Source organism: Pan troglodytes, chromosome 6 (assembly GCF_028858775.2).
Source record: "Pan troglodytes isolate AG18354 chromosome 6, NHGRI_mPanTro3-v2.0_pri, whole genome shotgun sequence".
Classification (NCBI taxonomy): Eukaryota; Metazoa; Chordata; class Mammalia; order Primates; family Hominidae; genus Pan; species Pan troglodytes.
This window is the reverse complement of record NC_072404.2, coordinates 146,258,196-146,283,171: the sequence shown is the minus strand read 5'-3', so window position 1 is coordinate 146,283,171 and position 24,976 is coordinate 146,258,196. Positions and strand designations below refer to the sequence as shown.

Here is a 24,976-nt window from a genome sequence, read left to right as displayed (position 1 = left end):
GCTTCTGGCACAGCCAAGCCTAGAACCCAACCTTCCTACTGCCTGCTGTGTTTCTTCACCACCCAGTTGCTCCTTGGCAAGTGAACCAATTACAAAGGCTGTCTTACTTGTCCAAGGACAGAGAGAAAGGTGCATCCTGGGTGACTGGAAATGGGAGTGGGAGGGAGAGGATGGAGGCAGCAGACATTGAAAGTAAGTATTGACTAGACTTGGTGACAGAATGGCTCAGCTCGGCTCAGTGAAGAAGGGAGTCCAGAGGCCAAACTTTCAACCCTGGTGGGATGGCTATACAGTTAAGTAAAGTAAAATCAGTAGAATGGTGTTGGTTTTTTTGCTTCATGATGAATTTAAAGGGACTGCCTTATCCAGATAGAAATATGTTAAAGATATAGGTAGGAGAGGTAGCTACCATTAAAGATACAGATTTGAGATTAATGCCACAGAAGGAGAGCTGAAACCACTGTACTACATATAACCGTGTGTGTGTGTTGCACATGTGTGCACACGCACTTGTGTTAAACTGGATTTGTTGGCGTATCTCCAATTCAAACCTGGGTCAGGTGATTATGTTGTAACTTACTGCCCAGTTATAATCACAAACTGTTACACCTTCATCAGAAGGAAGAGCGAGTTCCCTAGATCAGTGTGTTTGTGTGTTTGTTTTGTTGGATGGATCCTGCCGAGGCACTGAGAGACAGACTTTGCTGGGCCCTGTTTTGTAAACAAATCTGTTCACGCACGCTTTCTTCTATCATTGGATGTGTACACTGGCTCTGATTTTCCCACCCGACACGCCAAAGCCTAAGCATTTAGAAGCTTGTTTTCTTTTAGAAGTAGGCAGGCACCAAAGAAAAACCTGCACATGCATTTAAAGTGTGCACATCTACCCTAAGTCAGTCTTTGGATCTTTACAGTTTTAACTCTGGGCCATGTACAGTGTATTTCAGCCCACTACACACGGCAGACCTGCGAGACGTCCTGACAGCCCCCACAAAACTATGGACTGAGCTTAGTGCAAAAGAGAAAGCCCTTCTTACCCTTAAAGTTCATTGCACGGGCCATTGTGGGATTAGTCACCCCAGATGATAAAACATAATACTGGTTTTCCTAAGTAGGGGTGATTCAGCTTTCTCTTAGATTGGAATATGAACTTAATGTATATAATACATCCAGTCACTTCCTGAACTTGTAGTTTTTTGCATGTTTTATTTAATATTCTAGCCAGGTTTAAGTTTTTATGGCAGGAAGTATGTGAATGGTTATGACAGGAGTAAATAACATTTGATTTTATGATTACAGTACAGGAAGTAACTTTTCACACCAAATAAATCTTTGGGAAAAAAGTGCTGGCTTATAAATTTAACGTACATAAATTTTCCAGAATCTTGCATACAGTCGCCTGTGCTCTCTTAAATGGAACTAAATACCTGGCTGGTCTTTTTTCTTTTAACTTTTTTTTGTCAACGAATGTCTTTGTTTTAGAAAGAGGCATTTTCAAGTGTTTTGATGTGACCCAACGTGACCTAAAACCATTAAAAGATTCTAAGCAAAAATAATAAGGCCAAACTTTAGTGTAAATAGCATGAAAGGCTTGAAAACTAAATAAATTATTTTTTCCTTTAAGAGTAAATAGCTAGGCTAGGCATGGTAGTTCATACCTGTGAACCTGTGAACCATTGCTTTGGGGGGCTGAGGTGAAAGGATTGCTTGAGCCCAGAAGTTCAAGACGAGCCTGGGCAACATAGCAAGACCCCTTCTCTATTTAAAAAAAAAAAATAGCCAGATGTGGCACACACCTGTAGTCCCAACTACTCAAGAAACTGGGGCAGGAGGATCACTTGAGCCCAGGAGTTTGAGGCTGCAGTGAGCTATGATCACGCCACTGTACGCCAGCCTGGGCAACAGAGCGGGGGCTCTGTCTTAAATGACCAGATCATTTTTCATCATTAAAGCCCGGGAAGCCTCCAAACTGCCACCGAAGCAAGTTCCTTCCAGTGACTCCTATAGCCATGATCTGCAGGCACTTGGGAGGAACAGCCTGTTAACATCAGAGAGGCTGTTGCATGTGAACAAGTTTACAGAGAAGAGGAAAGAATTGGATAGAACTTCAGTTACATTTCATCGTAAGCAGAGCTTTAACAGAGGCTTTGGTTTTCCTTGAATAAAAAAATGAATAGCGGGAATACAAGATTTAGAAAAGATTTCTTTCTTCACCCTTTTCATCTTAAAGCCTAAAGATGTTGTAATGAGAAAAATATTGTGACATTCCTTTCTGAAGGTTACTATTACACACACGTGAATTATGTGAACGAATGGGTGGATGCCTGGCAGATTAAAATGTAGAGTTCCAGATGCATTCATAACCACCATGTGGCTATGACACAGTGGCACATCATTGGGCTGGGAGTGAAAGGATGAAGGTTCAGACTTCAGCCCTGTGTCTGGGAGTCTCACCCAACCACCCTGACGGAAAACAGGATCTCTGAATCCCTTCTACCTCTACAACTCGTTACCACACATTGTGCAACTAAGTAACTTGCAAGTTATGTGAAACTGTTTTCACAGGATCAGCAGAGTTACCACTGCTTCGTTGTCCTGAATCTTCATTACATTTTTACAGACAATATATTTGCATGTGACATGGTTAAAAATCTACCTTGTGTTTTTATGGTCTTTGTAGGTTTTAAGGTAGTTTCTTATATGCTGTTTTCCTTGCTGTGCAGCCAACCTGGGTGTTACTGGCAGACATGCTGAGGGCAGGCTCTGGATGTGGAGTCAAGGTCAGGCTCCCTGGCTCTGAATCCTGGCTCAACCACCTACTGATTGTGTAACCCTGGGCATGTCCTTAAGCACCCAGGGCCTCAGTTTCCTTATCTGTAGGATGAGGATTAAAAATAGAACTTACCTCCAGGGCTGCTGTGAAGATTAAACGAATGGACGGATGTGTAGCTCGTGGTAGCGCCTGAGCTGGCCCTGCATGTCAGTGTGCTGTTCTCGCTGATGATGAAACTGGCTTAGCGAGGTTGGGTGATAGGCACAAGAGCAAATTAGCAAAAAAGATGAGCCAGAACTCAAACATGGCCTTAGGACTTCTCAGTGGCTGGTGCCCTTCCGTTGTGAGACCACTCTCTCTCCTGCCTATAAAAGTGCCACGAAAGAGTGCGCTCCATTTCATTGTTTAAAAGAGAACTGAGTAAATGTTAAACATGAAGGACATTTGTCACGGGGTTTTACTTTGTTCGGAGAGGGTGGACTCTATAACTCTTGAATGGTGTCCACAGCATAGCAAGGACCTGGACAGCCTCCATGGTTTCATCACATTCTCAACATCCAGCCTTAGAAATAGCTCCCTTTAGGTCCCCAAATTAACAGGAGTTTCTAAAGGATAGCAGCTTTTTTGCAACTGCTGCATCTGTTAGATTCATGTTCTCTTTGCTCCCCTCTCCCCAAGCTTCTATTTCATGATCTTTTTGTTGTTTTGCTCTACTTTTCCTCTTTTTAAAACCTCTGCATTGGCCACCCAGGATTTAAGAGGAACTTTTCTGGAAAGCTGTCTGAAACAGGAACAAATTACACAGAAACACTGAGAGCTGTGAACTTGTGTGTATACCTGACATAGTGGGAGAGGGGGGCTTCCTTCTAAGTAATAGAGAAGAGTGAATATTCTAATCATTGAGTAGTGGTCAGGCCTGTAATCACTGCTTTTTCTTTTGCTGAGCTCGGTATCAACGGACAAGCTCAAAAATTGTAGCTATTTAAAATTACTCTCCATGTAAAGGGTTCCTGTTCCTTTGATCCTATCACAGACGATTCCTTTTTTTCTATTGAGGAGGTTCATAAGATCTCGTGGGCAAGGGCTGAGGAGATGACTATTGCACAGTGTAGTTGTTTTAAATTAAAAATTTACCTCTAGTTATAGGTGCTACTTTTTACTCACCCTCAATTTGGAGATTACATCATGCAGGCTGGGCACAGTGGTTCATGCCTGTAACCCCAGTGCTTTAGGAGGCCAAGGCGGGAGAATTGCTAAAGGCCAGGAGTTAGAGACCACCCTGGGCAACATAGCAAGGCGTCATCTCTACCAAAAAAAAAAAAAAAATTATCTGGGCATGGTGGTACTTACCTGTAGTTTCAGCTACTCTGGAGGCTGAGATGAAGTGAGACCCTGCCTCTAAAATAAATAAATAAATCAATTATGTATATCAGGCAAATGATTTCCATACTCTTCTTGTTAAAATATCAGTTTGGTAAAGATGGTAAAAGCTTATCACATCCCAGGAAGTCGAGGCTTCCGTGAGCCAGGATCACACCACCGCACTCCAGCCTGGGCGACAAGAGTGAGACCCCGTCTCAAACAAACAAACAAAAAAAGTGAAAATTCCCTTCCAGAATTTCACATCCAAAAATGTGAAATAAAAGATTTGGGGTCTAAGTGGCAAAGTGCTGCCGTGTTTCAAGTTAAGGGCTTCCATGGATTGTGTGATAAATACAGGTGTGAATTTGGGTGATTTGTTTTATTCTTCAGTGCCCATTAAGTAGAAGCTTGTATTTTCCTCCTTCCCCCTTCAAGAGCCCCCCTCCCCACCATGCAGGCACATGGAGGCCCCAAGTTGGAAGCAAATTCACAGCCTGAAGCTGAAGGACAGGCTCTGAAAAATCTTTCTTTCAGCAAAACGTCTACTAATCTCAGAAAGTGAGCTTTGTCACCATTGATACTCTGTAAGGTGGGATGAAAGCAAGTTTTCTTACTCATTTTGCCCAGTTGTCAAGAAATGCTGCTCTTCTCTCTAACATAAATTAACAGGTTTGGCTACAGCCTAGAGAAATACAAAATGTCACATTTTAGCCTTAGTGGCCGGTTTTCAAAGGGTGCCTGAGTGTGAACACCATGTCGGCTGCTCTGTTAGTGTGGCTGGGTCTCATAAATAGGTATTTTTCTACCCCTGTGATGGACAAATCTGAAAAAGTTTTTTCATCTTACAAGCCCAGAGGATGGTATTTAGAGGCTGATTTTTGGTATCTCAGTTCCTGGTAGGGAAGATGAATTCCGTATTTGAAATTTGGGGACAAACAAAAATAATTCTTTCTTTTTCCTTGAAGGGTTAATGCTCCAACCAGCCTCAGATTGGTTCGCTTGAATCTTAAAATTACTTTTCTGGTCACGCGCACCGAAGGTCTAAGCATTTGTGAAATGTCTTTTTTTTTTTTTTTTTTTCCCTCTTGATGCTGTTCTCTTTGGGCTGTCTTAATTACACAGGGGTTGAGAAACCAAATTAAAATTAGGCGTGTCTGGTCAACAGTGATCACGTTGCATGCTTTTAGCTTTGCTTGTTGAAGTTGCTTCTCCTCCCTGAGTGGCTTTCCTCCCCACAATTTTTTTTTTTTTTTTTTTTGAAGGAAATATCATAAGCTCTTTCAGAAATACTCACAGGAAGTGAGAGTCCGTATGCTGGTTACTCACCAGCAACTGAGTGTTGGCAGGTGGAGAATGCTACCGCAGCCCGCCCAGACGGATCTGCAGACTGGCCCCATCGCAGAGGATTAGACACAGGGTGCATGGATCATAGGGTTTTTGAACAGAAGGGAGTTTTAAGAGGAAATTGGTCACTGCGTGTCATCTCGAGGGGTGGTGATTCAGGGAGCAGGGCTGGGGGTCAGAAGGCACGTGGCTGCCATTTCAGAGGTTCCTGCTCACTTCTCAGAGGGCAGGCTGGCTTCTAAAAATCAACGCTCCCTCCACCCCCAAACAGCGATTCTTCTGCAGTGAATCACTTCCAGAAATGAATAGCCACAGTTTTTTGGAACGAACGTTGTGAAATCCCTCCTTTATAATGGCAGGTTTTCAGTTGGTGGTTTTATCAGAATTTCTCAAGATCAAAACGAAACCTTCTCTTTAAAAAGGAAAGAAAGTACTATCGATACAGAAAGCAAAAGTATTTCCAGTCTCCTACTGAACTGTCACGGCAGACCTCTCTGTATCTATATTTAGAGCTGTATGTCCATATATTTGCCTGAATGAGTGAGTTCTTGGAAGTATGGATTCATTGCCAGGAGCTGGTGATTTCCTAAGCAGAGGTCGCTAACTACAAGAAATGTTACACTCGGTGAGTAGGTGGTAGTTTCTGAAGATTATTGGTAACCCAGTGTTGGTCGTCTTGAGTCATGGATTTAAATGACGGCTAGCAAGCTCTTAAACACCTTCTGCTTTATATGATACAAAGTATGGAACTGCAGGACGCACAGACAACTGTGAAGGGTTTTTAAGAATATGGATTCATTGAATAATCAGTGAATCTTGTGAATATACTAGACCTTTGGAGGAGGAAAGGGTGTTTTACAGAAGGAAGTGGTTTGTGGGGGCTTTTAAAGGTACAGTTATCGCTTTTCTATATTTATTTTCAGCATCATTCAGTCCTCCTATATGAAAGAAAGAAATGGTCTCGATAGAGAAAAAGTTATGCTGACTCTTTAAATGAAGAAACTTGATCCTCATGTTACTCTTAACTGGACTTTTTTCCTCCTAAATATTCATAAGGGAAACTATCCCATGAAGGCAACTAACTTTCTGGCAATCTCTACGATGTGTCTAATTCAGAACCCGGTGGGCTCTCCATGCATTATTGGCAGCACTTTTATCCAGGGGCACAGACAGGGAATAGGGTTACTGGAAACAGGGAGTGTAGCTCAAGGAATTGTTCTCTCTCTGGAGTGGATAAGTTGTTTGACCTACTGACTCATTTCATAGGAATTAGGAAAACAACCTAGTGTGGTTTTTATTGTTAGTCCTGGAGGATTCCAAAATCTGTGTGCCTGCAAATAAGATGAGCTGGGGAAAGGGAGCACCGGCATTTGGTGTTTCTACTTGCCTCTTTTCCTGATGGAATCCAATCCTCTGCTTCCAGGACAAGTCCTGCGCTTGGGGATCCTCTGTACGCCCGTTCACTGGTGAGTATGTATGACAGCAATTTCTGATTTCACTAGTTCTTGCTTCTAACACCTAAATGGTGCTTTGTCTAGGGAAACGCTTTAAAGAGCATTTTCCCCCAGTACGTTTATAATACATTTCATATTTACCTACAGAAAATACTGTGGATGTGATAATAATTATAAAAGACAACCCACAGACAACAATGAAAGTTAAGAATTAAGATATATTCTGATAGATTTTTGCAGCATATTGACATAAAGGCAGTTTTGGTTTTGACATATGTACACTAAAATGATATCTGTAATGCTATTAAAACTCAAGTATACAAGGCACCAGTATATTCTGGCAAAAATAATATAATGATCAACAGTTAATGAAAGGCTTGTGCTTTGAGCTTCTAACAAAATGTTAATATGTAGAGAAACTTGTGATTCATGATGCTTTGGTTCTCAACCAGAGTTATCAAATAAGCTAAAAGTATCAGAAGAGGACAAAGAAAGTACGTAAAACACGGATAAAAGCAGAAACCGAGAAAAGATAGCTTTGATATTTAAAGTGTTAGATTATGGCCTCTATATAATGTCATATATGCCAGATCCCCCCCCCAAAATCACACCCTCAAATTATGATCTTCATTATTCAAAAGATGTTTGGCGTGTTGGTGGTACAGTGGTGAGCGTAGTTGCCTTCCAGAAGATGGTTGGTGTATAATTACTATAGAATTTCTTGCTCTCTTGGGAGGTGGCTTAGTAGAAGGTTGAGTCAGGCAAGCTGGGGCTGTTTATTCAGTGTGCTGTGCTGTGCTGTGCTGTGCTGTGCTGTGCTGTGTCTGAATGCCTGGGAGTTTGCATTGTTAACCTTTCCAGGGTGCTAGATCCCTTTGAGATTATGATGGAAGCCATGAATCCTTTTCCCACACCTGTATGCAAACATGTGCCTGCCCATTTACAGACCCAAAGAAGGACATCCATGTACCCCACGTTAAGAAGGCTGCCCTGGACTAAGCCCTCACTGTGACTCTGCTGTTCTTAAGCTTCCCAGGAAACACTGTTATGTAAAAAGACGAGCCATCCAGGTCAAAAAGAAGTCATTGTGGTTGCTAGGTGGGGGTGCAAAGCCAAAGACAAAGGGTGGGGAAAATACATGACTAATAATAAATAAAGAGCATGGTTAATACCAGAGTCTCCAAACTGATAGCCCAGAATCCCTCAACATGTAGCCACGAGTATTTGTAAAGTACGTTGTGAATTCAGGTAGAGGGCCGAAGACTCAACATTAAGCAGTTGGGCAGAGTTTTCATACATATATTTGTCTCTGCCTTTTGCACAATATAAAACTATGAAATCTCTTTTCATTTTTCTATTGTGCATGCTACCACATTAGGTAGGAATCAAAATCATCTCAACTCCAGAAGTATAATTCATAACAATTATAACAAAGCAGAAAAATGATTCTACATTAGCAGAAGAAATGTAGTAGGAATAGATTTAAAATAGCATGGTTGAGTACAAAAGAAACATCGTTTTTTAAAAAATGGCAGCCTTTATCACTCATCAGCTAAACTTAAAGTCAATGCTGTGAGGCTGTTGCGGGAAAAAAATAGTCATGATTCTTGGGTGTATTAAAAGGAGTATGACATAGAAGGGTAAGAAAACAAGACGTAGTGTGTTTGTCAGACTCATCATTGTGTCCTGTTTGAGTCACACTTGAAAAAAGAATTTGGACAATTGTGAAAAGCTGATACACAAGCAACAGAAATTACACGCCCTTCCAGGAAAAGATAAGTCAACTGAGGATTTTATTCCACACAAGGCTGGAGGATTTCTTGCTAATGGCCTTTAAGTAGTAACAGTCTGGTTTATCCTTATATTCCTAGGGCCTTCCACACTGCCTGGTGCACAGTACTTGAGATGATCGTTGTGTTTAGTGATAATGAGTAAGGTTCCTGTGAGAGACTTAGCAGGAGTAAGTAGGTTCAAATAAAACCAGCGATAGTGTCATGACAGATGGTATATAATACATGAATTTGCTGGGTGATTAATACATAAGGATGACTGTCTCACTTGTGAGGATGATATAATACTTCAGCAGCTAACTGGGGGAAGCTACAAAATCTTGGTTTGATACCTCTTTCAGGATGAAAGCAGATAAGTCTGCTGGGGTGGTGGAAACATTCATTCATTCATTCTACAAACCCTGAGGGCCTACTTGGCTAGGTGCTCACGGTCTGGTAGAGGAGACAAAGATACAAAAACAGAGTCACAGTGTGTAATGAGTGCCATGGGAGCATAAAAACAGCATGCGCAGGGCTTGTGACACTCAACCGCCACCCCGCGCAGCTTCCAATGGAGGCGAAGTCACAATTGACCCCAATAGACAGGCTTGACAGAGTTAGTTGGATGGGAGGCAGGTGGGGCAGCCTGTCCAGAGGCGCAGACCTGTGTGTGTGGGGAAGGGGTGATGGGAGATGCAGACTCGGCAGTGCTTGTTAACAGAGGTGTGAATGCCGCGCCTTGCTTGCCTGAAGATTTCCACCCAGGATCCTGACAAAAGTCAGATGTGCACTTCAGAAAGGCCAGGCGGGCTGCAGTGAAGAGAATGACTCGAGGGGGTGCGGGTGTGGGACGTGCCATCGAGGCAAGGAGGCCAAATGGAAAGCTTTGGTCAGGACACAGGTGGTGATGGATTCCGGGGAGAAATGGGGGAGGGTGACGCAGGCAGAGTGGCCAGGGTTATCAAGTGGCATCATTCACCACAAAATGCAGTCCAAGAGGAAGCCCAGCTGTGAGGGGGGACAGGTGGCATTCAGACATGTCAGTACACAGAGTCAATGGCAGAGACAGAGCCAGTGGGCAGTTGGGCCATATGGATAAGGACTTGAGTGAGACCTGTCTCCAAAGCAGGGGATCACTCTTCTAATTTTTTATATGGTGTTTTTCATTCTATTCTGACTCATTTGTAATAAAACCTCCTTTATTTTTTATCATATATATTTCAGGTGTCAACATGCTGGTTTGATATAACATGTACAAAGCAAAATAATAACTTACACTCAAGCTGTGAGTGTACCATCTCACAGTTACCTTTTTGTGCATGTGTGTTAAGCCCACCTAAAATGCACTTAGAAATATTCAGTATCTTCACTGTGGTCATGCTGTACTGCAGATCTCTAGATGTATTCATCTGACATCATTCCAGCTTTATACCCTTTGACCCACATCTCCCCATCCCCCCCAACCACCTCTCTCTGTTTCTATGGACTGTATTTGACTATTTTAGATTCCACATATTACCTCTAATCCTCAAAGCTCTATTAGGGTTTTGTGTATTTCCTTCCAGCATTTTCCTACATACACACAATTTGCAGAATCAGCATGATTCTGTATAGGTACTTTATTTATTTATTTATTTTCAGATGGAGTTTCACTCTTGTTGCCCAAGCTGGAGTGCAGTGGCACAATCTCGGCTCAATGCAACCTCTGCCTCCTGGGTTCAAGCAATTCTCCTGCCTCAGCCTCCCAATTAGCTTGGATTACAGGCACGCGCCACCACGCCCAGGTAATTGTGTATTTTTAGTACAGACGGGATTTCACCCTATTGGTCAGGCTGGTCTCGAACTCCTGACCTCAGGTGATCCACCCACCTCGGCCTCCCAAGGTGCTGGGATTACAGGTGTGAGCCACCACGCCCAGCCTGTATAGACACTTTCCTTTTTTTTTTTTTTTTTTTGAGACGGAGCCTTGCTCTGTCACCCAGGCTGGAGTGCAGTGGCACAGTCTCGGCTCACTGCAAACTCCACCTCCCGGGTTCATGCCATTCTCTTGCCTCAGCCTCCCAAGTAGCTAAGACTACAGGTGCCCGCCACCACGCCCGGCTAATTTTTTGTATTTTTAGTAGAGACGGGGTTTTACCATGTTAGCCAGGATGGTCTCGATCTCCTGACCTCGTGATCTGCCCGTCTCGGCCTCCCAGAGTGCTGGGATTACAGGCTTGAGCCACCATGCCCGGCCTGTATAGACACTTTCTATCCCACTTTTAAAACAGGCATGTTCTCCCTATGCTTTAAAATGCCTTTAAAATATTTCTAATGGTGCTAATTCTCTAATTTGGGAGTGTCTAATTTGCTTCCAGTTTTTAAAAACTATTTTTTATTATAGTAATTAACCTTTTAAATACATGAATCTTGGGCATATTTTTAATGATTTCCTTAGGAGAGATTCCTTACAGTGAATTTCTTGAGTAAAAGGAGGTTAACTGTAAGATTCTTGATATACCTTGCTAAATTGTTTTCTAGAAAGCTTGAACCAAGTTCTGCACATTTTAGCAAAGTATGAAATGTCCTTCTCTCCATATCTTCATCAGCATTGAGTGTTCTCTCTTTTTTATCTTTAGACAAAAAGGTTACATTCTTTTTGGTTCATCTACTCAGAAGCTATTTAATGAATGTTCACTCCATGTCAGGCATGTGGCATGTTTTCATCTCTACCAGTAACGCTGAACTTTCTTCTTGTGTGCATCAGCCTGTTGTTTTCTTTCGTAAATGTTCTGTTCATGTCCATTATCAACTTTCCTATTAGGGTGTGACTGTTTGTATGATATATTTATAACGATGTGTGTGTGTGTGTGTGTGTGTGTGTGTATACGATATTTGGGGTAAATACTTTTCCCAGCTTCTTTGACTTTTAATTTTGCTTATACTTTATTGGAAATACAGAACCTTTATTTTATTATTATTATTATACTTTAAGTTCTGGGATACATGGGCAGAACGTGCAGGTTTGTTACATAGGTATAAACGTGCCATGGTGGTTTGCTGCACCCATCAAACCATCATCTACATTAGGTATTTCTCCTAATGCTATCCCTCCCATAGTCCGCCACCCACCAACAGGCCCTGGTGTGTGATGTTCTGCTCCCTGTGTCCATGTGTTCTCATGAGAACCTTTATATTTTATGTAGTGGAGTAAGTTATTTTATCTTTTTTTTTTTCCTGTGTAACTTCTGTTACCTCAGGCTTAGGAATTCCTTCCTACCCAGAAGTTAGAAAATATTCATCTATTTTTTTTTAAAGTTTCATTTTTAACATTAAACTCACCAAATTAGAAGTAAGATGTGGCCAGGCACAGTGGCTCACACCTGTAATCTCAGTGCTTTGGGGGGGCTAAGGTGGAAAAATCACTTGAGGCTAGGAGTTCAAGACAAGCCTGGGTAACACAGTGAGACCCCACCTCTACCAAAAAAATTTAAAAATTAGGCAGGCATGGTAGCATGTGTCTGTAGTCCTAGCTGCTTGGGAGGCTGAGGTGGGAGGATCGCTTCAGCCCAGAAGCTTGAGGCTGTAGTTAGCTATGATCATGCTATTGCATTCCAGCCTAGGCAACAGAGCAAGAACTCTGTGTCTTTAAAAAAAAAAAAAAAAAAAAAAGTGTGAAACAAAGATCCAAATGGACTTTGTTTCACAGAGTAAATCCCCCATCATGTTTTGAGTCATGTATCTTTCCCTATTTAATTTGTGGTGCTTCCTTTATTTTATATTTCAAGACTTTTTGCTATTATATCCAGCGGTAGGAGCCCATGAACTTGTTGGATATTGGTATGCACAGAAGATGCGGTAATACTTTTTTCCAATATTTTATTATGAAAAATACACTGGCTAGATTCTATAATTAATATTCTGTCACTTTATCATCTATTCACGTAATAATTCTTAAACTTCTCAAATCATTATTTGAATTTCAAAGTGGACTATCAAAGACATTTTCTCTAACCCTATTTTTCTCTAATTTGCAGTTTTGATTTCCAGGAAGCCTTTAACAATTTATATTGTTAGTACAGTAAGAGAGTAAACAACACACAAAATACCAAGAGAAACTACTTTCCAAAACATGTTTTAGTCGTTTAACTTTATGAATATGGCTAGCAAGGGGGCTTCCTGGGGGACAGTGCTGGGGAAAGAGCAGGCCCTAGGAATGGGCTTTGAAAGAAGACTTTTGCCACCGTCAGGTCACATTTGCAAGAGGTCATCGTCGTGGTCTGCCAGGGAACCCTTAGCAGAAAGGCTGCTTTGCCCAGGATCTGGCTTGCCGCCCCAGACCAGCCCTACCGCTGTCTGGCATTGAATGTCCCTGGTCCACAGTGAGTGGCCAGTTGCATAGACCTTAGATCAAGGAGCTTAGTCACCTCTTTCCAGCCTAAATCATGAGCACCCTAAATTCCCATGGGTTGTTGAGACCTAATAGCATCCTGGCTTAGAGATGGGATTGCAGCTGGGTCTGCACAGGAAACTGGCCTACTGTGTCTGCCTCTTGGTGCAGCATACAACCAGCCACATGGAAAAACCCAGCCTGCAATAAAAGACTTGCTTTGGTCACCACCTGACATTAGCTGTGGTTTAATCTGTGTAATGTTTTTCTTCCCCCCCATGTAAGCCTCAATTTCCTATCCATAAAATATGTTGGTTTTGGCCAGGTGTGGTGGCTCACGCCTGTAATCCCAACACTTTGGGAGGCCAAGATGGCCTGATCACCTGAGGTCAGAAGTTCAAGACCAGCCTGGGCAACATGGCAAGACCCCCCCTCTCTACTAAAAATACAAAAAACTAGCTGGGCGTCATGGCACATGCCTGTAATCCCCGCTACTTGGGAGGCTGGGGCAGGAGGCAGGACAATCGCTTGAACCCGACAGGCAGAGGTTGCAGTGAGCCGAGATCGTGCCACTGCACTCTAGACTGGGCCATGAGTGAGACTCTGTCTCAAAAAAAAAAAAAAGTTGGTTTTATTAGATTACAGAGAATACTTTCTCTATCCAAAATCTGTGATTTTAATCTAGAACACTGAATGTAGGTCAGTATCCACCCCATTTTCAGAAATCTGGGAAGATCTTTTTTTGTTTTTCAGCTTCTCAGAATAAATACTTTCTAGGATGTTACAAACATGGATGAAGTTCACCAGAACAGATCCAGGGTTAACCTTTTAAAGTCATTAGATATGGCTCCAGTAAAAGGCATGAGAAGGCACCCGTGAGACCCTGCAGAGGAAGCCTCACTCCTGGGCAGCCTTACGGCTGACCAGCTACCTTACTGAGCATATTCCTGCCTCTACCCCAGAGACTCACTCTGTGGTCCGGTGTCACCTCGATTCTAAATTCCCTGCTTCCTGGTGAATGATGCTATCACACTTTAGAAACCTGGCCAATAAATGCTTTGAAATTTAAGGATAGCTATCCTGAAAAAATTTAATATAACCTAAATTGATAGTCTAATGACATCAGTATTCAGAAGAGGCATTCTATTTCAGCAAGTGGTTTTCAGAAAAAAAATAAATAAATAACCTGAGTTTTTCCCCTGCCACTCTCCCCTCTTGCTTTTATGCTGCAAAAAGAGCTTGTTGCTTGCCTGACACACCGTGTTGTTCTCTGCCTTCGAAGATCTAGCTCCCTCAGCCTCCCCACGTTGTCCACCTCTCCAATACCATTGCTCCACTGGGAAGCTGGCCCGGAGGTGCTCTACCACGTTCATCTCTCGCAGCCCAGGGCTGTCTTTAACGTTACAGAGACACAGATATCAAAGTGTTGCAATTTATTTGGCTTTCATTAATTTGCCGGAAGCAAGGGAGGGTAGATACAAAGTACTCCTCTAACCTGTTATTTTCCTTGCTGTTAAAGTGTAAAGAAGACTGATGTAAGAATCTCTGCCTTCCACCAGTCATAACCATGGTATGCACAGAGCTTATGAATCATCTTCCAAATTCACAGCTAGTTTTAAAATTTAGCTTCCAGGCTAGATCTGCAGGAAATGATTGGGAGATCGTAAGTGCTATGGAGTGAATATGAAGTTACTTACCAGATCCCATAAAGTTAGCTCAGGGAATCCTGAGGAAGGTGTCACTCAGAAAGCTGCTTTCAAAGCTGAGTCAGACCTGCATGGTGTTTATTACCTCCATTGTGTTACCATGCCAAACATATAAATAGCTTCAAAGTGAGTTCAGATTAAAACACAGAAAAATCTTTGGATATATTCACAGGCCAGTGGGGGTCATGTAACAAGTCAGCAAGGAAAATAAAAGATATTTGAGGTACAGCCTCAACTTTTTAAGATGGATCTTGAATAAAAAGGTCTAATGAAATATTCTATGGTATTGCTCTCTGGGATTTAAAAAAAAAAGCAAAACAAAAAAACGAGGGCACTGGAACAATGTTTTAGATAGATCACGGGTGTTTTCCAGTATGCATTTTTAGTGCACTTACTTAACTGAGAGCCCTCTCATATGAAACTGGAATGTCACCACCATGTGATAAAGCGTAGACTAGCTGTGACCTAATACGTACTGATCATGACTAACGCAGAAGTCCAGGTCACTGCGGTTGTATTTCCTGTGGCCTCAGTGTTCTGGGGTTAGGGTTAACAGGGATAATTCATTTCTGTGTTCAAGTCTCTAATTCTTCCATCATGTAAACTATAAGTGGGAGCAGACTGGATTCAGCATTGCTACAAGAGAAAAACAACAAATAGGAACACCACCAACACCATGTGTTGGGAGCCCCATGTGCCAGGCACTGTGCCAAATACTCGATATTGATTATCTCTTTTAATACACAATCCTGTGTGGCAGATCCTACTATGAGACCCATTTTACAGATAGACAACTGAGGCTGGGGGAAGTTGGAAATGGAGGAGCCAGGATTCAAGTCACAGCAGTCTGGCTCCTGCGCCCAAGCTTTTAATTTGTATCCTATTCACTTTTCATAAATAAATGACTCGTGTTGGAGGTGTTTGTATCCTTGGGGCCACTCAGTTTTATTCAGCCAGCTTTCCTTGGTTGTGGTTTTAATGTGTTAGGGAAGAATGAATGTATTCCCCACAGCTGGGCATCTTTGTGCTGGATCACCTGGCCACAGCTCATGAATAGTGCAGATTATCACACCCCACCCCCATGACTCCAGCAAATGTGCTGTGGGTATAGGAGAGTATGTTCAAAAAAGGCAATTAACAAAGCAACTGTCCCAACTACCAAGAAAAACAAATGTGGCATAACCCATGATAGAACCCTCTTTTTTCCTTATTAGACATGAACAGAAGCTCATTAATGCCGTCCAGTAAGTTCAAGCCGCATAACTTACATACACTGTCAGGACCCAGAAAGAAACCTGTTGTCTTGTGATGTTATTGTTGCTTGGTTGACCTCATAATGTCTTGACAGGGCTCAAGACACCCTTCATGATCTGGTCTTACCTCTCAGGACTCCCCCCATCCTTACCATTGTTTGTTGATCTCTGGTGCAGCCAAATGAAGCCCATCATGCTTGTCCTCTGCCTGGAAGCTCTTCCTTCCCTCTTCCTGGCCAATGGCTACTGTCCCTTCAGAGCACCTGTTCAGATGAAACCTCCACCAGGCAGCCTCTGCTGACTCCTAAGGGCTGGGCTAGGTGCCCCTTGGGTGCTTCCACAGCCCTTTCTGCTTACCCAGTTGTACATGTGTCATACTGTGTTCTGTAATTCCTCTTTTTGTCCATCTTCCCTGGCTTGCATTGACCCCTTAAAAGCCATGATTAGGGCCGGGCGCCGTGGCTCACGCCTGTAATCTCAGCACTTTGGGAGGCCAAGGCAAGTGGATCACAAGGTCAGATCGAGACCATCCTGGCTAACGTGGTGAAACCCCATCTACTAAAAATACTAAAATTAGCTGGGTGTGGTGGCACACGCCTGTAGTCCCAGCTACTCGGGAGGCTGGGGCAGGAGAATTGCTTGAACCCGGGAGGCGGAGGTTGCAGTGAGCAGAGATTGCGCCACTGCACTCCAACCTGGGCAACAGAGTGAGACTCCATCTCAAAATAAAACAAAACCATGATGCCATGATTACGTAGTGTTTACTTTTGGATAAACACCCGGACACATGATAGAGAATAAATGTTTGAGAGAGAGAAATGACCTACTGGGTAACACCAAAAACTAATGTATACCATGTCTAGTGTTTACAGTTTACAAGATGCTTTCACACACGTAACTTCATTTGATCCTCCCGGCAACTCTGCAAAATAGATTTCTGCATCCCTGTTGTACTGACCAGGAAACATCAGCCTGCCCTGATGGCAGGGATGTGGTTAGCAGGTGGAAAGCCAGGACTCAGGCTCAGGTCTTCGAACCCAGATTTTATGCCCTATGTACCGCCATGTGGATATTCTCAAGGCAACTCTCTGAAATATTTCCAGAATCTTTCACAAAAGTCCTGTGTCGTCCTTGTCCTGGCCAACTAGACTCAGAGGGAGGACTGATGGATTTTCATCTCCCTCTTCCCCTTCGTCTTTTCTTCTTAGCATCTTCCTACCCTCCCCACCACCGCGCTTCTCCACCAAAAGTCTGATGCTGGCATGTAATGGACCCTTTCCAAGTTTCAAGGTGTTGACAGTAAATCTTTTGTATTTAGACCGGGCCGGCTGCTTTCCTTTTCTTGTGGGTAGAACTCTGGAAAAGTGGAGGGGGGTGGGTGGGGCTTCAGGTAAAGTACGTCAGCAAATTGGATAAGTCGGATCTTCGTTGTGTTAGTGGGTAAGAGATGAACTGGGGGGAGGGGTGTGTGTTTGGGCAGTGAGCAAGCCAGCAAGAGAATGTGAGTGGGCGGCCAGTTGGTTGGCAAGTGAGAGGCTGTGGAGAGGTTGCTGCTGGGACGGGCTGTGCAATTAAACAGTTGAGCAGATCTTAATAGCAGACTGGGGCGGTGCTCTCCGCAGGCCTGCGGGGAGCAGGGAGCAGGGGAAGCAAGCGAGCTGGAAGCATCTTTGGGCACAGAGCTAGATACGAATTTCATAAGCACATAACCTGAGGAATAGAATGCAACCAGAGGAGGGAGAAATAGAGATTCCAGGCAGCGTTTCCTAAACTTAAAAAGTTTTGAATACCCAGTTTTGCCTTGTTCTGGGGACCTCTGGCAATGTTGTTCAAGGGAGGAATTTTTAATTTCATAGAAAAGTGAATTTTACCACCACAAGAGAACATGAGACCAAGGTCATAAATCCCTTTGTTTGGAGTGTCCGTTCTGAACTCCTTTTGTACTTTTATTTGCAGGAAGAGGCTATACCAGCAAGTATTATGGTTTTACTGGGTGGGGCGGCAAGGCCAGGAAGAGATGGAGATGCTGTTAAAGGTCCTTGCTCCAGAACATTCAGAGATCAGAGGAACTCAAGAGGTCAAAGTAGGCTGATGTCATTGTTCATCCATTTATTCAGCAAACCTTTCTTGAACACCTACTGTGTGCCAGGCACTGGTTGGCAGTGAGGTGAAGACGATAGTGATGAAAACACAGGCATGGTCTCTGTCATCATGGAACCTAAGTAAACACATACCAAAAAAAATGGCCCAAGAAAAATCATCCCTGAGGGGAAGGCACTCAGATGAAAAGGACCTTCTTCCCAGTGGTCCCCTGAGGAGGTGATTTCCAAGGTCTCAGCTAAGAGATGAGCAGGAATGTGTGGGTGCAGGGGGTAGGGGTGAGAGCTCTCGGCATAGAGAGAGCAGCACATTTCAAAGGCCCTGGAGTGGGGAAGGAGGTGGCAGGTGCAGCTGTGTGGTGGCTACTTCCACTTCAGAAGTCTTCTGGAATGTCTTTTTTTTTTTTTTTTTTTGAGAGCTCTGTTGCCCAGGCTGGAGTGCAGTAGCACGATCTCGACTCACTGCAACCTCTGCCTCCCGGGTTCAAGCAATTCTCCTGCCACAGTTTCCCAAGTAGCTGAGATTATAGGTGCAAGCCACCATGCCTCGCTGATTATTACATTTTTAGTAGAGACGGGGTTTTACCATGTTGGCCAGGCTGGTCTCGAACTCTGTCTCCTGGAACCTCTTGATGAGCCCCTGTGAGGTTCCCCAGCCCAGGGCATCCCCCCAGGTATTCAGGAGAGACCCGTCCCCAAGAGACTGCCTGCCACTTCCTCTTCCTGTGAATGTCACTGTGAGGGGAATAAATAAGGATAGACCAGAAAAGCAAATTGTAAGAAATTTGAAACCAGTTGTCAGTTTTCAGGTGCCCAGGAGCATGACAATATGCCCGAGGGACCATAACAGGACTTGACATGGAGCTGGGTCTAAAGCAGATGACCTGGTGGCTGCAGTGTGTTCCACACAGGCGAGCACTGTGAGGCCAAAGGACTGGTGTTGAGCAGAATGAAAAAGCACAGTGTTGGTTAATCCTGAAAAGTGAAGCCTGCAAGAAATGAACTTCGACCTTGGAGTGGGGGTGGGACAGGGCCTAGAAGGAAGAGAGGCTCGGAAGTGTGTTGTGTAAACGTGGTTCTGTTTTGTCTAATCTTTTACTACCTGTAGGGACAGGTGGATGCAGTGGAGCTGCTGGCAGGAAAGGTGGAGTTTTTTCAAGGTCACGAGTTAAGCAATAGAGTAGAATATCTTTGCAGCTGCAAGAGGAGGTGCGAGCAGCTTGTTCACAAGGTATATTTTGCAGGAGTTTCCCCTTAAAAGATCTTATTTGCTTGAGAGTAGCGTTAAGGATTTCTGTGCCAACAGTTAGCTGGATCTCTGGGGTTGAATCGTTATCACCAATCTATAGTTAAAATAAGCATTAAAAAAAGAAGTCTACTTTCAAAGTTTTCCCGAAGTGCCAGTCTGAAGCAGCTACCTTTAAAAGCTGTTCTTGAATAATAGGTTGCTATATCCTAGTCTGTAATCTTGGACTAATGTCTGAGGAAGGAAAAAAAAAAAGAATATTCTCTCTTTGTCCGATTAAGAAGTGGAGGTAGACAGCGATTCGACATGTTGTATGGGCGAGGCTGTGCTGAGCTTGCGTCTGGGACAATGACCAGACAGATGAAAGGAGAAGTGAGAGATATTTTTAGCACATCAGGACTGCTTTGAAACATTGATTTTTTTTCCATCTCCTCCCACCCCCCATAATTCCAGCAGGAAGATTCAGTGGCAGGTGCTTTAATTCAGTGTAAAAACATCTTCTATATTACACACTAAAATATTCATGAGGAAAGGGAGTTGCTGATTTGAAGGCGTAGCTTTAAAACCCACGTCTGTGGGCTTGGTGGTCAGTGTCCCGCCACACAGTCTGGAAGTGTGACGTGGCCAAGGAGGACCCCCAGAAGGATCCTGTGTCTTCCGTGGGGACTACTCCTTTCCTCAGAGGAGCGGGTTCACAGGAAACTGGAGCAGAAGGATGCCTTTAGCCCCACTCCTGTTGGTCCTCAGTCCCTTCTCCTTTGATCAGGTGGTTCAAGCACGCCTTGAAGTTCCGGTGTTCAAACAACGTGACCTCTGCAATTACATTCTAATACTTGTCGGTGCCCAACTTAAACCACTAGCAATGTTAGTTAAAAACATCAGGAAGCCGGGCGCGTGGCTCATGCCTGTAGTCCCAGCACTTTGGGAGGCCTAGGCGGGCAGATCACTTGAGGTCAAGAGTTCGAGACCAGCCTGGCCAACATGGTGAAACTCTGTCTCTACTGAAAATACAAAAAAAGTTAGCCAGGTGTGGTGGCGGGTGCCTGTAATCCCAGCTACTTGGGAGGCTGAGGCTGAGGCAGGAGAATCACTTGAACCCGGGAGGCAGAGGTTGCAGTGAGCTGAGATCGCGCCCCTGCAGTCTAGCCTGGGTGACAGAGACAAAAAACAAAACAAAACAAAAAACCTCAGGAGGCTGTAAATCAAGCACAACTGAAGCAAAGATAAAAACGGGCAGTCTCAGAATCACCTTTGAAGGTGGAAGGAAGGGCGTTTGTGTGTGACAAGAAGAGTGTACATTCATACAAGGGTTTTTACTCCTCCTCTGAAAAGTCCTGCTCGGTGGCTGGCCAGTTTGTCATGCTTGGCTGCCCAAGCAAGTGGTGGCAGTCGGAGCACAGGAGAAAGCCGCAGGGGGTGAGGAAGAAGTGCTGGAGAGGGCGCTCCACCTTTCGGCTGCCCTGACCTGTCTCCAGCCCCAGGGCATGTGGTTCTGGGCCGGGCACTGGCCCCCTCTCTGTGGACTGTACCAGGCAGCAGGTAGCGCACAAGCTCTGAGGTCAGGCCACCTGGGCCTAAACTCCAGCTCTGCTCCTTGCTAGCAGTGTGACTCTGGGCACGTTCAAGTTACTTCATGCTTTGTGCCTCAGTTTCCTCATCTGTGAAATGGGGATGGTAACAGGACCCTCATCCCAGGACTGCTGTGTGGATTGAAGTGCCTGCAACGGGATTTGTCTTTTCTGGGATCGCGGTGGATGCTCTATTCCAGGTGAGGGAGTCTCTTGCTTTCTCCTACCTCTTGCAGCCGCTTTGCCTCTGAGAGGCAAATAGCAAGTGGCTGAAAATCACAATGAGCCCGTCAGAGAATGGGGATGGGCCACAAGGCCACAGTCGGATGGGTTCTCCATGCCCTCGACTATGCAGTGGGGTCAGGGCATCCCTTCCTCCTGGGGTGCCCACATCATTCCCTTGGAAGTTTAGACAGCAGCCCTTGCCTCGCCAGACGCAGCAACCCCTCCCAGCTACACGTGGAATCTGTGGCCCAGCCTCCCTCAGATGACCCGCATTGCCTGACAGAGACCAGGGGCCCTGAGGGGTGGCTGTCGCTGGCCTGGGACAGGGTCCCTGCAGGTTTTCAGGGTCCTCAGCAGCATTCGCCAGCGTCGGGTCAGACTGAGTCATGGGGCCCGAGCGCTCCACGAGTTGGTTCTCCAGTTGGTTCTCGTTGGGGGTAATGCCCTTCATTGAACCGCTTCATCCCCAGCCTGTATTGTCTCAGTCTCTTCGCAGTTGTCAGAGGGCTCGGCCGCCACCCTGAAACAGCCCAGAGCTCTCTGAAGAGCACGAGCTTTTATGCTTCTCTCCCCAAATCAACTGACTTTTTCATTGCTTCTGTGGAGGCTTTCTGTGGGAGAAAAGCGTGTTTATGGGGCAAGCTCAGAGAGCTCCTGTCCCCGTGGTGGAATTTTTTTAGTGGCTCTGCCCACGTGGTGGTGAGCGCCGGTGAGGATGGGACGCATTTTCTGCTAAAATGGCTGTGCGAGGCTGCCACCTCGTGGCCAGCACAAGGCAGTGAGTGTGTCCCTTGCTGGAGCTTCTGGGTGAAATAAACTCATTTTAAAGGTCTTCAGCAAGGACCTCACTCCCTCACTCTCTCAGTGTGCATATCATTCCAGCTCCAGGGCTTAATGCGTCTGTTGTGGCATCTCTCAAATCTGTACTTTGCTATCTCTTTGACTACAGAGTCACTACCTTCCGATAAGCCCTTCTGCTGTCTCCAGACCGATCCTTCTAAAGCGTAGATGTCATTGTCTTTCTCTCATTAAAGCTCTTTCATGGCTCCTCATTTTCCAGGTTCCAGCTCATGTCTCAGGAGGCCACTAAGCCCACTCCTCTGCCCCAGCCTGTGTCTGCGCACGGCTCTTCTCCCTTCCTCCTGGTTTCGTCTGGCTGATACCTGCTCACCTGAAAGTCATCTCAGGTGCCACCTCCTCCAGGGATTCCTCGCATTAGATTAGCTTCCTTCTTCCCCATTCCTAGCTGACTTCCTTCATTATGCCTCAGATCCTTTTTTTGGAAGAAAAAGAAAGAAATGGAAGACAGACTGGCCAGCAGGGGGAGAGAGAGGGAGGGAGGGCATATCAGAGAATTCAACATGCTGCGTTTTAACCAGATACTTTTCTTCCTCTCCCACAAGGCATCAGAGTAGAGACTGCCTTTCATCTCTCTCTCCCTTGTGTAATAGCACAGTGTCTGGCAGATAACTGTTGCTTGCTAATTATTAGAAGGAAGAAAGGGAGGGAGAATAAAAGCCAGCATCACCATGTGATCTTCCTAAGTGTGACGGATGTGAGAAAAGAACTACCTTAAGCTCAAGGGGCCCTAGAGGAACGGCGCTGCGTGCTAGTGCAGATGGTGGCAAACGCTCTCACCTGGCTTGGCAACACTTTTTCACCTCTTCTTTCTACCACCACAGCGACTGTCTCCCTCCAGCCCATCCTACTGCCAAATTCATCTTCTATTAAGCATAGCTTCAATCACATCATTTCTTTATCAAAACACTTCTACAGAGGAGTTCCAAATGCTTTAGCCGGGCCGTCCAGGGCCTCCACAGGATGACCCCAGCCCATCTAGTTTTCTACCACTCTTTATGTGTTTCCTAAGTACCATTCATTATTTTAGGACTTGGTATTTGCTGATGAATTTACTTACTTACTTGAGAGTGTGGCAAAAGCACATCCTAAACTTTCAGTTAAAAGGAGTTTGAGTGACCTGCTCTGAGTTTAAGGCACGTGCTGGTCACTGTGGGAGCCATTAAAGAAGGTATTGTTCTGTGGCCGCCAGGAACAGATAGCCCAGCTGGGGACAAGACAAAAAAGCAGGGGGCATTAAGGAACAGACAGCAGAAAGGAACATGTCACAAGTGCGCAATTAATCGCCAAATATATGGCTCAAGAAGGGGTGGTGATGAAACCAGATAATGTCTGTGAAAGTGCCTCTCTCCTGCCAAACTCCCAATTCCGAGCAGTCCTACAGTCGGCCCCTTCCACAGGGCGTAGCCCTGTCATTCCACCTCAAACGTCGTACACACTCGGCCTGTCCTGCAAAGCCCTTCGTGATAAGGCCTGCTTCTCCTCCCCACCTTGTGGGACCCCCGACCCTGGAACCCCGAGCTGCAGAGCTGGAGAGAATGCACTCTGTTGTTTGGTATACGTGTTCCTTGAAACATTTACTCCTCCCCATTTTCCTTCGGTGTTTAACCTGTTCTTCCTTTAAAATTCGGCTTTTCCTTTCAAATCCAGCCTGGAGCTCCCCAATGAAGACTTCTTTGGCGCTGCAGGCAAAACTCATCACCTGCAGAGTCTCTGCTCTCCCTTGTCAAATACGCGTTGTGACATACACTGGAAGGCATCGGGCACATTTCTGTCGTCTGTGTGACTGTGGACCTCTCCCGCAGGGGTCATGTCCTTTCCCTTTACAGTGCCTGATGAGGTACACGTCTTGTCAATGTTTGTCACGGACTGAAACTTAACACATTAGAGAGGACAGCAAAGTCAGTTGACTCTAAATTGTTAAGGCACAAGCTCTGTGAGTTCAGAAGAGACATGTGCCAGAATCGGTCCAGGGAGGTTCTTAGAACCTACCAGTTCTAAGTAGGAGTTCTTAGAACCTACCAGTTCTAAGTAGGAATTCTTAGAACTGGAAGGTCAAAGCTTTGTACATGTGAAATAGATCAAACAATAAAAAGAATTCCATGTGGAATAGCTCAGTGTCTGTGGCTCCTAATGGCTCCCCCATTCTCTGCACCAGTCAGCGGGAGGAGAAAGCCTGCAGAGTGGGGGCAGCGGAGACAGAACATCTTAACCCCAGCAGAGGCTTTATCTAAGGAAGTAGAGCGAATGCCCTGAAGGAGGGTTGGACTTAGGTGGTGGAAAGGTTTCAAATGTACTCTGTTATCTTGCAGGTAGTGGCTGCCATTTATTACTTTAGAAAACCATGGCGACTTCATCAAAGTGATGTTTTAGAAAGATGATCCAGGGCCGTCTTTTCCCTTTGAGAGTGGGAGGCGCCCCGTGGCCCTACCTTCATTTTCTGTGATGGTATTCCCAGTGGTTTCCTCCCTGTGGCTTTGCGGCTTAGTGGTGAACCAAGAGGCTTAGGATGCAGGTGCAAAGCCCCTCTACTCTTTAATGCCTCACTTCAAGGTGCAGGATCTTTCCCTCTGTAAACAAAGGCTTTCCTTCTGGCACTGCCCTTGACCTGCTCAGAGCTGTTCTCTGATCCTTTGGGTCTCTCTGCCCTCGTGACTGGCAGTGACCTGCTAGGCAGCAACCCCCACGCAGCAGGTGGTCCTCCAGAGCTGAGTCACCACCCCGGGAACCGTGCCCTGGTGAGGCCATCCAAGGTAGACCGGCACCGGGCGGGTGTGAGTGGCCTCTCCACCTGGCCCCTGGGTCTGGGAGGGCTCTTTCAGCTTGACAGAGAGAGCAAAGGAAACTCGGATTTTTGGCAAAGCAGAAAAACATTTTACCTGTGATCACAGTTATGGGCCTTGGTCAGTCATTTGATTTCAGCACACCCAAATTGTCCATTTACAGATAC

General features: G+C 45.0%; 2 long non-coding RNA genes across 15 annotated transcripts in view; one reads left to right on the top strand and one right to left on the bottom strand.

The window, feature by feature from the left end:
- Positions 1-24,976, top strand: part of LOC735584 (uncharacterized) — a 236,762-nt gene that overhangs the window by 190,148 nt on the left and 21,638 nt on the right. For 4 of the 14 annotated variants that reach the window (XR_010158664.1, XR_010158663.1, XR_010158662.1 and 1 more), the window contains exon 7: positions 1-6,945. This exon is cut by the window's left edge and continues 21,580 nt beyond it. This is a non-coding gene — a long non-coding RNA (uncharacterized LOC735584). Of the gene's footprint in view, positions 21,144-22,228; positions 22,315-24,976 lie in introns of those variants that run through there. The other 10 variants (XR_010158675.1, XR_010158677.1, XR_010158670.1 and 7 more) reach the window with 9 other exon arrangements.
- LOC134810475 (uncharacterized) overlaps positions 12,335-24,976 on the bottom strand; it is a 123,518-nt gene continuing 110,876 nt past the window's right edge. The window contains exon 5 of the long non-coding RNA XR_010158680.1: positions 12,335-24,976. This is a non-coding gene — a long non-coding RNA (uncharacterized LOC134810475).